Source organism: Pseudorasbora parva, chromosome 2, assembly GCF_024679245.1.
Source record: "Pseudorasbora parva isolate DD20220531a chromosome 2, ASM2467924v1, whole genome shotgun sequence".
NCBI lineage: Eukaryota > Metazoa > Chordata > Actinopteri > Cypriniformes > Gobionidae > Pseudorasbora > Pseudorasbora parva.
The window spans coordinates 4,547,737-4,561,546 of NC_090173.1; positions in this window are offsets into that span (position 1 = coordinate 4,547,737).

Sequence of the window (13,810 nt, forward strand, 5' to 3'; positions counted from 1 at the left end):
GTTCCTCCAGGAAGGGTTGGATCGAAGGCTGTCTCCTTTCACCCTCAAGGTGTACTTGGTCGCAATATCTGCCAAATACGACCTCTTGGAGAACAAACCGGTAAGTCAGTATGACCTGATCATCAGTTTCTGAGGGGAGTGAGGAGACTACATCCTCCTTGCGCTCCCCTCATACCCTCTTAGTAGCTCTCAGTAGTCTTATGCTGGGTAAAGATTTTCAAAATGTGACTTTGACCACAAACATGAAGACAAATAATCGTAGATTTGACCATTTTGCTCCTATAGTGTGTGGTGACAAACACATCACACCACACACAAACAGATTTTAAACCAGAGTCCCGACCGTAAACACAGGAAATCTTACAAGACTTCAGGCGACACACTGCCTGCGTGACACGCGTCTCAGGCATGGATCGAGCTACACTGAAAACACGTGCAAGCTAGAAATAGAACAGATGCCTATTTTTCACGCAACATGCAAGTGTGTTGGAAGCGTTTCCAGGCAAAATAGAATACACTGCAAAAAATGCTCTTTTTACTTAGGCTAGTAATTTTGTCTCGTTTCTAGTCTAAATATCTAAACATTTTTAAATCAAGATGCATTTACTAGATAAGTAAAACTGCATGTATATTTTTTCTTGTTTTGTTAAAAATAAAATACAAATTAAGTGAGTTTTTGCTTAAAACAGGCAAAAATGATCCGCCAATGTGGTGAGAAAAATAATCGAGTTTCTGATTGAAATCTTGTTTCTTGTTTTTTTGTTTCCGTCCCAAACAGAAATAAGATTATTTTTCTCACCCCATTGGCAGATCATTTTGCTTGTTTTAAGCACAAAAAACAAGCAAAAATATCTTATGTCATTTTACTTATCTAGTTAACGCATCTTGATTTAAGAACTTTTAGATATTTGGACAGGAACAAGAAAAAATAAATACTAAATAGAGGATTTTTTGCAATGTAGGAAAAGATGTTTAGATGTCATTTTGACAAATACATATTAATAAATTACATTTTGATATTTGAAAGTCTTTAGATTGTGACATAAATGTTTATATAACTCTAATTTAAATAAATAATAATAATTATTGATTTTCAAATATTGCACGTCAATACAGAACAAAATATTCTGCAGCCTATTTTGCCATCAATAACATAGATATGTATAGTCTACTGCCGAGTGCCGACGTTGTCTTTGCTGTATCAGTAGGTTATATATTTATGTTTAACATGAACATGATGTATAGGCCTTCCCTATATATCAATAGCAGCAGTGCCACGGGAGACATGCCTCAGGTGTGCAAAGGCGAAACGGTACACAGCTGACACCTGGGGAAATTATGCTTGCTGATTTAATTGAGAAGAACACTCCAACATGTCATAATGGCAAAATTATAAACCAATAAATAATTTCAATAAATAAATCAAAAAATAAATTTCACCATGACGATAATATTCCCATTCCCAGTGCGTCTGTGTATGACCTCAAAGGTTTCTCATTGAAATGAATGGAGCACCCAGCGCGTCGAAAATTGACGATAAAGGTACGCCCAGTTCGTTGAAAATTTAATAAGTTCGTTGACCTTTCGGGTCAAGTGACGACAAGGGGTCCGGGTCAAGCGTCCATGTGACGAGTTGGGTGTGAGAATGTGTTGGTTCGCGTCTCAGCTCGAGGCTCAGGCTCAGGCTTATTTGTTCATTAATGACGTTATCAGTGTAGTGGACAGCACATTCCAGGGCCCAGTTTATGGCCGGGCCCCTCTTTGCCCTTAATAGTGGACAAAGGTTTGCTACATTTTGATTGGATCTTGTTGGACTAGCACAAACAAGATGTCCAACGCCATCAGATAAAGATGCTTGGACAACAGCCAGACACCGCTTTGAGGGCAAGAAGAAGACCTCTAGTACCAAGCCCAAGAAGGACAGGACTTCTCATTGGTCAACATGCAGTTTCTGCCCTTCACCCACCTAGAGACTAATCCCTAATGTCCTGGTTTGTGACGGCCATAAACATTCCTGAGGACCTCAGCAGTAGTGGGTGAAACAAAGAAAGGCCAAAACTGATCCATCCAAATCCATTCACAACTATGTTTGGAAGCCTAAGACTGATCTAAACTACACACATCCATTTCATACTTATTCAGAGAAATAAGTATTCTCAGTGACAGCTATTTGTAATGCAACATCTTACACAGAATCAGCTGTTAATGAACAAACGAATGAACGCGTAGCAGTTCAGTATTTTTCCATCATGTTTGGTGTCTATTTGTTTAGTATATTGCCAAGGTTATTCTGATGGTGGTTTGGAAAGTGAGAAATGCATTGATGAACTTTAAAGACCCTTTAAAGACTTCTAAATGTGTACAGTATGCAAATGAGTTCCACAGGGGAAAGAAGGGTGGGCCACACTGTGTGCCCTCTCTGATGCCAGCAGCCAATAGCAACACTGGAATGGAGAAGTATCAAATTGCAATCTCCTCCTATTCGGAAAAGGATAAAGGTACCCTTTCAATAGACACTCCTTGTTCTGAGTCTGTCCACCGAGGATAAGACTGTGACAGAGCAACCAGGTTCTGAGTCTCCACGCGAGAGACAAACAGTTTACCAGTTTCTGAGTCTGTCCGCTGAGGATTAGACTGTGACAGAGCAACCAAGTTCTGAGCCTTGGGTTTAACCAGAGAGACAACACAAGATCTGAGGATCTGAATCTACAGCTTGTGAAGCAGCAACAGATACGACAACATTCTGAGCCTCCAGCCTGTGAGGAAAGAGACATTAACCTGTTAAGCTGACTTCCAAATTTTGAAAAAATCCTAAGAAATGTATACTCAGACTAAAACAAATACAGTTTGTGAATCCTTTGCACTAAAAGCATAATTATGGTCTCATTTGAAAGCAGACACCTAGCAGTTTACTGTAAAGTCAAAATGATAATATTTTTTATAATCAAAAAAAGCTATAATAAGCTTCAAAGTTTTGTAAAGTTATTAGAAATTTATTTGTATGAAATATCTTTATGAAAATAAAACTGAAGTGGGCCTTGGAGAAATCTAGAAATGCACTACAGCTAAAGCCACAAGTCTGACCATGTTATATTTCAGATCTGAAGATGATCAGTCTAAAACTCTGAATTTTATTAAACGTTTTACAAGATCGTTTCATGTGATTTTATTTTGAGATATCTCTAAAATATCAACTGATGTTTATTGCCATGTCTTCTCAGCTTTCATTCTCTAATTTGGCCTCTATTGTTTAGAGGTGCAAACTGCCCCATTCAGTTTGTCTCCCCGGCACACATTCACACTTCTGCGGACTGGTTATGGCTCCAATTATTATTCTTTTGTCTGCATTATAATTACTAACGATTCTCTATTCAAACTGTTCTATTCAAACCTCATTTCTAAATCAAACCTCTCACTTTACCCTCACTGAGACTCTATTGAATGCATTTCGTCCAAATAAGCACTTCAGTAGTTTTACATTTAGAAAATGTTCATAAAAATAAGTATTTACTCAGTGGCAGGTGCATCTAGGGCAAGCTAGCATGTTAGCTTAGCACACCAGCAAAACAACAATTTATACGATTAAAATCATGTTTTATTCAAAACTTGCTTCATATCACTTTATAATTTATATGTAGAGTGTTTTATATAACAATATGTGATCTCATATAGCTTCGGGTCAAAAAATCTGACAGAAAATATACAATGCTAAAAGCTATGTGGAATAGCATTGCATTATAAATATCATCTATTATGAAACCACCCAACATGGCATAAAGAACACAGACCAACCATATATTGCCGCGATTGTGTGTTTATGGTCTTAAAAAGTGTCTATCTGCATAAAATAGCGATATAATGATGTCTGGGAGCTGTTTTGGTCATGCCAGATACTTCCTGAATGTCACATGGTGTGTCTGTCCTTCATGTGTTCCACATGGGGTGAATTTTCAGTAGTACAGCTTTCCAGCGCCCTCCGGCTGCCAGAATGAATTGAAAACACAGCATATCACAGTATACTGCTCTCATAATCATACATCCGCGGATTTTGGATAAAGATTGAATAAATAATACTTCTCTGTATAGAAATTTGACTCAAACATGTGAGAATCTATCAATATTTCTCCACATCTGCACACATTTGAAGTAAAAGCCCTGAGGGAAGTTGTTTTGTCGAGTGTCTTCATGACGACCACAGAGGAGTATTTTATGAATGGGAGCAAATGACGCGCATATTACAATCAAAAGGTAGCGACGCCCAAGATCAAATTCATAACTCCTGGCACATATACACACATTACGGTCACTATAAGACTTTGAGAATAAAACAGAGGTAAAAAAAATTAAACTTTAGTCTTAGATCTTTTTAATGATGTATAGTTTGTCAAGGTAATTACTTACACCTGATAGTAATTTTGAGCTAATTTAAGCAAAGAGCGCTCAGCACGTCCTCGTCCTCGTGACGGTTATCAGGTTTTAACCAACACTACGTTCAGAGTTTTAGTCTAGCGAGACGACTACAGCATGTCCAGAGTCTCCATGCTAAGGAGACCAGAGCAGATTGACCAACTTCTGAGTGTCTGGTCCAAAGAGGCAGAAGACACACAGAGACATTTGCAACAAGGTTAAGCACAGGAGAGCAAACCTTCACTTCAAGGTTCCTTCGTCTGCGTGTTCCAGATTAAGGACCTTATGCTCCTACTTCAGGATCTCATCTGCATGTTCCAGATAAAGGACCTTCTGCACCTACTTCAGGGCCTCATCTGCATGTTCCAGATTAAGGACCTTCTGCACCTACTTCAGGGCCTCATCTGCATGTTCCAGATTAAGGACCTTCTGCACCTACTTCAGGGCCTCATCTGCATGTTCCAGATTAAGGACCTTCTGCACCTACTTCAGGGCCTCATCTGCATATTCCAGATTAAGGACCTTCTGCACCTACTTCAGGGCCTCATCTGTGTGTTCCAGATTAAGGACCTTCTGCACCTACTTCAGGGCCTCATCTGCATGTTCCAGATTAAGGACCTTCTGCACCTACTTCAGGGCCTCATCTGCATGTTCCAGATTAAGGACCTTCTGCACCTACTTCAGGGCCTCATCTGCATGTTCCAGATTAAGGACCTTCTGCACCTACTTCAGGGCCTCATCTGCATGTTCCAGATTAAGGACCTTCTGCACCTACTTCAGGGCCTCATCTGCATATTCCAGATTAAGGACCTTCTGCACCTACTTCAGGGCCTCATCTGTGTGTTCCAGATTAAGGACCTTCTGCACCTACTTCAGGGCCTCATCTGTGTGTTCCAGATTAAGGACCTTCTGCACCTACTTCAGGGCCTCATCTGCGTGTTCCAGATTTTAGGACCCTTTGGTGCCCAAGGAGATCAGCATCCCACAGATCTTTGTGTTCAAGGCTGTTGAAACAGATTCCAGCTCCTTTCTTCACTGCATTGTCTCCCAGCAAAACCAGTGGAAGAAGTCATCACCATCGGACTGCTTACTCAACCACGTGGAATGTAAATATCACTTAACCAAACCTCTTTCTAGAGATCTTAGCATTGTGGTATATTATCAGTATATGATTTTCTAATTTACATTAGAGGTATTATATCTGATGCTAGTTAATAACAAATAATCGTTTGTTTATTTGTTTGATACATAATAAGGTTCTTCACCTTAATTTCAGAGAAACAACATTTATCTTTCCGTAAGATAACATAACTCTTCTATAGCCACACTTAACTTATTCACATGTATTTTATGCATTTTACGCACTTTATTCCTTTATCATTCATTGTATTTATTTAGTAGTTGTGTTAATTGTTCTGTTTATCTTTTGTTAATAAAATCTATTTTATTACAATTGTGTCTTCCTTGTGCTGATAAAACAGAAAAGGCTCTACAAGTTAGAAATCTCACCAATCTTTCAGATAAATCAGCTGACCAACTCTTCCCCCTTTACATTCATTATAAAGGACTGGGCAGCTTCCTGTTCGGAGTGTTCTCATACAGCCAAGGTAAAAGACCTTGACTAGAGTCCCAAACTAAAAGGGGGGAAGGTGGTCATCTGATGTACTCATAACCACACCTTAAGTGACGTGTGATCCAAAAATCACAACGTCAGCGGTGACGTGAGGACCAATCTCTACCTTACTTAGCGTCCTTGGGTGGACAAAAGTAAAAATCACTACATTAGCGACTAGTTGACGTCGACTCGACTTTCATCACATAAATGTCGACTTTAAAAAAATGAAAGTCGTTCAACCCCTAGTGTGTACCCAGCATTAGATGCTCTACAGAGGGCTCCCTTTGAGCCTTTCTGGTCAGTCGATGTGGCGGAGGGAGCGTGGTTCTGCGAGGTCTGTAGCGGGAGAGAGGGAGCAGGTCCGAGAGGGGAGAAAGTAGGTCAAGTGCAAATGACTAACACCTGTGTCTGATTGCAGTAATTGGCGCGGAGAGCCGGCTTTTACACGGCAGAGAGACAGAGGAGAGAGAGAGAGACCAGGACTGGGACTGCTGCTGCTAAGCTTGACATGGGACACAGTTGAATGAGTTGAAGCTGACGAGCTGAGAAACGTTGCCTTCCGAGTTTTGAGTATATGAAAGAGAAGCGCCCTTGTGCGTTGTTTATGTTAAAGAGTGTGATAAATAAAAGTGTGCAGTCCCAGTCTCGCCGACCCCATCTTCTTCCTTCCAACACATACACGAACCTTGTTACAGTCGATATAAAGTTGTCTATGAAGACAGCAATCCTTGACTGCATTGGCCTCCATCAAGAGGGTAGGGGACCTGCAGGTATTTTTGGTTGACAAAGCGTGCCTGGAATTTGGGCCTGGCAACTCTCACGTGATCATGAGACCCTGGGCTGATATGTGCCCAAGGTTCCCACCACACCGTTCAGAGATCAGGTGGTGAACCTGCAAGCGCTGCCCTTGGAGGAGGTTGGCTTCTTTTAATTGGAAGCGTATCCCCAAAAACTGTTTTCCTTCCCTAAACAAGAAATACATTAATGCTGTCTCTCCTTTGAGTCTCAGTCGGGAATAAAATTATATATTTTTTACTTGTGATGAACATCTCAGGAAAGGAGACATATTAAACACAACCGCAGAGGTTTTATTAAGACTAGTATCAGTCATTCAAAATGAAAAAAAAGTTAACAACAGGAATGAACAGATACAAGAATCAGGAAATTAGCTCCATCACAGAACAGATAGTATTTTACACACAGAGTCTGCCCATAACTGAATTTAATATTTAAAGCAGTTTATATACAAACCACAAGAAAATGACAATAATCATAATGAAATATGAAAATATTTCTTCTGGCTGCTCAGAGTTTCTTCTCTGCTTTTTGACAAGAAGAAAATCCAACAATGACCAATCCTAAGTTTGAGCTATTTGTAATATTGTTGCAGATTCGCTCAAACTCAGCAGTATTTTATTGTCATATTGTAGGCATCTCTATTTCCTCTGGCCGCTGCGAGTCCTTCCTCCCTGTAAAATAAAGCCATTGACTGACCTCTGACCTCTCCTGTGTGTTTTTATCATGACTGCAGATTGATCCAGATCAGATGAGTGTGAAGGATCAGGGGCCGTATTCACAAAACATTTTAAGGCTAAAAGTAGTTCCTAATTTGCTGATTTAGGAGAAACTCTTAAAAATAATGGGCGTGTAAGTCCTAATTTTAGGACTCCTACATTTTTGCTCTAAGAGTATTTCACAAAGCATTTTAGCATCTGCCCAAAGACACTATGCAACATTGAGGCAATAGTGATAATTAATGTATCTTTAATAAAAAATAATAATAATGTCAGATTACCTGGCTGGCGAACCCAGTTAAAACCAATAGAGATTGGTTGCAGAGGGTTTGTAGCCACAACAACAACAAGGCTATTGAAGGGGTTGGGAGTTAGAGGACAGGCCTTCCAACAAGCTGTTAGTGTGCTGTCAGAGGCTGCAGAGCAAAGCAGCAACTGACTGTGGTTAAAAAGGAAGGACCCCAAATGGGCTGTAAAATGACCGAGAAGGGTAAAAGCAGAGGGGAGCACACCTGGGACGCCAGGTGTTGCTGTCGAGCCCTCTGGAGGTGTGAGGGCCCTCTGGAGCCCCTTAAAACGTCACGACATCATCCATAGCAACGAGGTCAACCCCGCCCTTACTCTTAGCTTAAGACTTCTGTCTATTCCTTAGTAAAAGTTGCTCTCAGCAGTTTTGTGAAAAGAATTTAAGTGAAAACTCTTAACTAAGAACTTTTACTGCCATTTTGGACAACTCTTAGTGGTAAGAAAAAATGTTTCGTGAATACAGCCCCAGATTGCGTGCGGCTCAAACTCACCAGCTCTTCTTGCACAGATGATCTGAAGAAGAATCACAGTAGGAGCAGCAAACACTGCCATCTCAACAATACTCACAATCACTGCAGGAAACACGAGAGGAAGAGAAGGAACTGAAGTCAAGGGGATTCAACTATGAACATTCACAGACTGACTGATAGTTTCAGTGACATAAAGCTGTCAGAATAAATCAACGTGTCGTACCTCTGATTAATGATCCAGCAGCCATACTGACTTCAGTTTCTCCTGGATCTGTGGAGAATAATAATATTAATGCTTTTCTAGGCACTCAAATTGCTTTACATTGAAGGGGTTAATCTCCTCAACCACCACCTGATGATGCGACGGCAGCCATATTGCGCCAGAACGCTCACCCCACACCAGCTGATTGGTGGAGAGGAGATCGAGTGATGAAGCCAATCAGGAGAGGGGGATGATTTGGAGGCCATGATGGACAGAGGTCAATGGGCAAATTTTGGTCAGGACATCTCATCTGAAGGATAGTGCTCTTTGCTAGTATAGTGCCCCCATCACTATACTGGGGCATTAGGACACACACAGACCACAGGGTGAGCACCCCTGCTGGCCTCACTAACACCATCACTATACTGGGGCGTTAGGACCCACACAAACCACAGGGTGAGCACCCCCTGCTGGATTCACTAATATCATCACTATACTGGGGCGTTAGGACACACACAGACCACAGGGTGAGCGCCCCCTGCTGACCTCACTAACACCATCACTATACTGGGGCGTTAGGATCCACACAGACCACAGGGTGAGTGCCCCCTGCTGGCCTCACTAACACCATCACTATACTGGGGCGTTAAGACACACACAGACCCCAGGGTAAGCGCCCCCTGCTCGCCTCACTAACACCATCACTATACTGGGGCGTTAGGACCCACACAGACCACTGGGTGAGCACCCCCTGCTGGATTCACTAATATCATCACTATACTGGGGCGTTAGGACCCACACAGACCACAGGGTGAGCATCCCCTGCTGACCTCACTAACACCATCACTATACTGGGGCATTAGGACCCACACAGACCACAGGGTGAGCATCCCCTGCTGGCCTCACTAACACCATCACTATACTGGGGCGTTAGGATCCACACAGACCACAGGGTGAGCATCCCCTGCTGACCTCACTAACACCATCACTATACTGGGGCATTAGGACCCACACAGACCACAGGGTGAGCACCCCCTGCTGGCCTCACTAACACCATCATTATACTGGGGCGTTAGGACACACAGACCACAGGGTGAGCACCCCCTGCTGGCCTCACTAACACCATCACTATACTGGGGAGTTAGGACCCACACAGACCACAGGGTGAGCGCCCCCTGCTGACCTCACTAACACCATCACTATACTGAGGCATTAGGACCCACACAGACCACAGGGTGAGCGCCCCCTGCTGGCCTCCAGTAACGTGGGATGACTTGTGTTTAACAAATGCTAATTTAAATCAATTAAGATCAAAAACTCAGTTCTTTCAATCCCATATTTACATCAGCTTTACATTGACTTCCTGTGTGTGTGAGGAAAGTGAATGATTGATGTCTACAGATTCAATAGTTTGATCAGCTCTTTCTCAGTAATTGGCTCTGTAAACCTCAGAAATAAGAAAGACATGCAGAAATACCTTGTGCAGTAAACACAGGTGTGTGTGTGGCTGTCGTCCTCTCAGAGTTTTGGGTAGTTAATGATTTCTGGTTTTCTGTACAAATTAAAGGATGGATATTTAGTTCAGATACACCGAACTAAAGAAGACACACAGAGTCTGTTTGTAATAGTTCTCAAAGCAGCTCATAACAGTCTAGTTATGATTATTGTGTATTAATGTTCTAAACTCACAGCCAGATCTGATTAAGAGCTACTTTGAGTAGATGATATTAGTGATGATAAACTGAGAGTCAGATCAAAGCGCTGAAGTGAGAGACTGATGACGTGATCATGTGATCATGAACCTTGTGTAGGAGCTGCTGATGTAGTTGAGCTTGATTTCTTCTGAGAGTTTGAGCTGCTGACTGGAATCAGTGTTGATGAATCGACTGCAGAAGATGAATGTTCAGACACATCATCTGTAGGACATTAACATCATATTTTCATACTTGATCATGACATACAGTTTGTGTTCCATCATCACAGTTTACAGTGGCAGTTATTGAAGAGATGTGTTACTATAATAACCACATGAAGATATTTATGCCTTGTTTATATGAGAGAGAAACACAGTGAGCTGCTGCCCATAAACCTTCAGTTTGACCTGAATCAATGACATTATTAAGCCTGATTATTAATCATAAACCTTCAGTCTGTCCTGAATCAATGACATTATTAAGCCTAATTATTAATCATAAACCTTCAGTCTGTCCTGAATCAATGACATTATTAAGCCTGATTATTAATCATAAACCTTCAGTTTGTCCTGAATCAATGACATTATTAAGCCTGATTATTAATCATAAACCTTCAGTTTGTCCTGAATCAATGACATTATTAAGCCTGATTATTAATCATAAACCTTCAGTTTGTCCTGAATCAATGACATTATTAAGCCTGATTATTAATCATAAACCTTCAGTCTGTCCTGAATCAATGACATCATTAAACCATCACTATACTGGGGCGTTAGGACACACACAGACCACAAGGTGAGCGCCCCCTGCTGGCCTCACTAACACCATCAATATACTGGGGCGTTAGGACACACACAGACCACAGGGTGAGCACCCCCTGCTGGCCTCACTAACACCATCACTATACTGGGACGTTAGGACCCACACAGACCACAGGGTGAGCGCCCCCTGTGGGCCTCACTAACACCATCACTATACTGGGGCGTTAGGACACACACAGACCACAGGGTGAGCACCCCCTGCTGGCCTCACTAACACCATAACTATACTGGGACGTTACGACCCACACAGACCGCAGGGTGAGCACCCCCTGCTGGCCTCACTAACACCATCACTATACTGGGGCGTTAGGACCCACACAGACCACAGGGTGAGCACCCCCTGCTGACCTCACTAACACCATCACTATACTGGGGCGTTAGGACCCACACAGACCACAAGGTGAGCGCCCCCTGCTGGCCTCACTAACACCATCACTATACTGGGATGTTAGGACCCACACAGACCACAGGGTGAGCGCCCCCTGTGGGCCTCACTAACACCATCACTATACTGGGGCGTTAGGACACACACAGACCACAGGGTAAGCACCCCCTGCTGGCCTCACTAACACCATCACTATACTGGGACGTTAGGACCCACACAGACCACAGGGTGAGCGCCCCCTGCTGGACTCACTAACACCATCACTATAAAGGGGCGTTAGGACCCACACAGACCACAGGGTGAGCACCCCCTGCTGGCCTCACTAACAACATCACTATACTGGGACGTTAGGACCCACACAGACCACAGGGTGAGCACCCCCTGCTGGCCTCACTAACACCATCACTATACTGGGGCGTTAGGACCCACACAGACCACAGGGTGAGCGCCCTCTGCTGGCCTCACTAACACCATCACTATACTGGGACGTTAGGACCCACACAGACCACAGGGTGAGCACCCCCTGCTGGCCTCACTAACACCATCACTATACTGGGGCTTTAGGACACACACAGACCACAGGGTGAGCGCCCCCTGTGGGCCTCACTAACACCATCACTATACTGGGGCGTTAGGACACACACAGACCACAGGGTGAGCGCCCCCTGCTGGCCTCACTAACACCATCACTATACTGGGACGTTAGGACCCACACAGACCACAGGGTGAGCACCCCCTGCTGGCCTCACTAACACCATCACTATACTGGGGCGTTAGGACCCACACAGACCACAGGGTGAGCACCCCCTGCTGACCTCACTAACACCATCACTATACTGGGGCGTTAGGACCCACACAGACCACAAGATGAGCACCCCCTGCTGGCCTCATTAACACCATCACTATACTGGGACGTTAGGACCCACACAGACCATAGGGTGAGCACCCCCTGTGGGCCTCACTAACACCATCACTATACTGGGGCGTTAGGACACACACAGACCACAGGGTAAGCACCCCCTGCTTGCCTCACTAACACCATCACTATACTGGGACGTTAGAACCCACACAGACCACAGGGTGAGCGCCCCCTGCTGGACTCACTAACACCATCACTATAAAGGGGCGTTAGGACCCACACAGACCACAGGGTGAGCGCCCCCTGTTGGGGTCACTAACACCATCACTATACTGGGGCATTAGGACACACACAGACCACAGGGAGAGCGCCTCCTGTTGGCCTCACTAACACCATCACTATACTGGGGCGTTAGGACACACACAGACCACAGGGTGAGCGCCCCCTGTTGGGGTCACTAACACCATCACTATACTGGGACGTTAGGACCCACACAGACCACAGGGTGAGCGCCCCCTGCTGGCCTCACTAACACCATCACTATTCTGGGACGTTAGGACCCACACAGACCACAGGGTGAGCGCCTCCTGCTGGCCTCACTAACACCATCACTATACTGGGACGTTAGGACCCACACAGACCACAGGGTGAGCGCCCCCTGCTGGCCTCACTAACACCATCACTATACTGGGGCGTTAGGACCCACACAGACCACAGGGTGAGCGCCTCCTGCTGGCCTCACTAACACCATCACTATACTGGGACGTTGGGACCAACACAGACCACAGGGTGAGCGCCTCCTGCTGGCCTCACTAACACCATCACTATACTGGGACGTTAGGACCCACACAGACCACAGGGTGAGCGCCCCCTGCTGGCCTCATTAACACCATCACTATACTGGGACGTTAGGACCCACACAGACCACAGGGTGAGCACCCCCTGCTGGCCTCACTAACACCATCACTATACTGGGACTTTAGGACCCACACAGACCACAGGGTGAGCACCCCCTGTGGGCCTCACTAACACCATCACTATACTGGGGCGTTAGGACACACACAGACCACAGGGTAAGCACCCCCTGCTGGCCTCACTAACACCATCACTATACTGGGACGTTAGGACCCACACAGACCACAGGGTGAGCGCCCCCTGCTGGACTCACTAACACCATCACTATAAAGGGGCGTTAGGACCCACACAGACCACAGGGTGAGCACCCCCTGCTGGCCTCACTAACACCATCATTATACTGGGACGTTAGGACCCACACAGACCACAGGGTGAGCGCCCCCTGCTGGCCTCACTAACACCATCACTATACTGGGGCGTTAGGACACACACCGACCACAGGGTGAGCACCCCCTGCTGGCCTCACTAACTCCGCTACCAGCCTAGTTTTCCCAGGATTCTCCCATCCAGTAAATGCTTATTTAAATAAATTAAGATCAAAAACTCAGTTCTTTCAATCCCATATTTACATAAGCTTTACGTTGACTTCCTGTGTGTGTGAGGAAAGTGAATGATTGAGGTC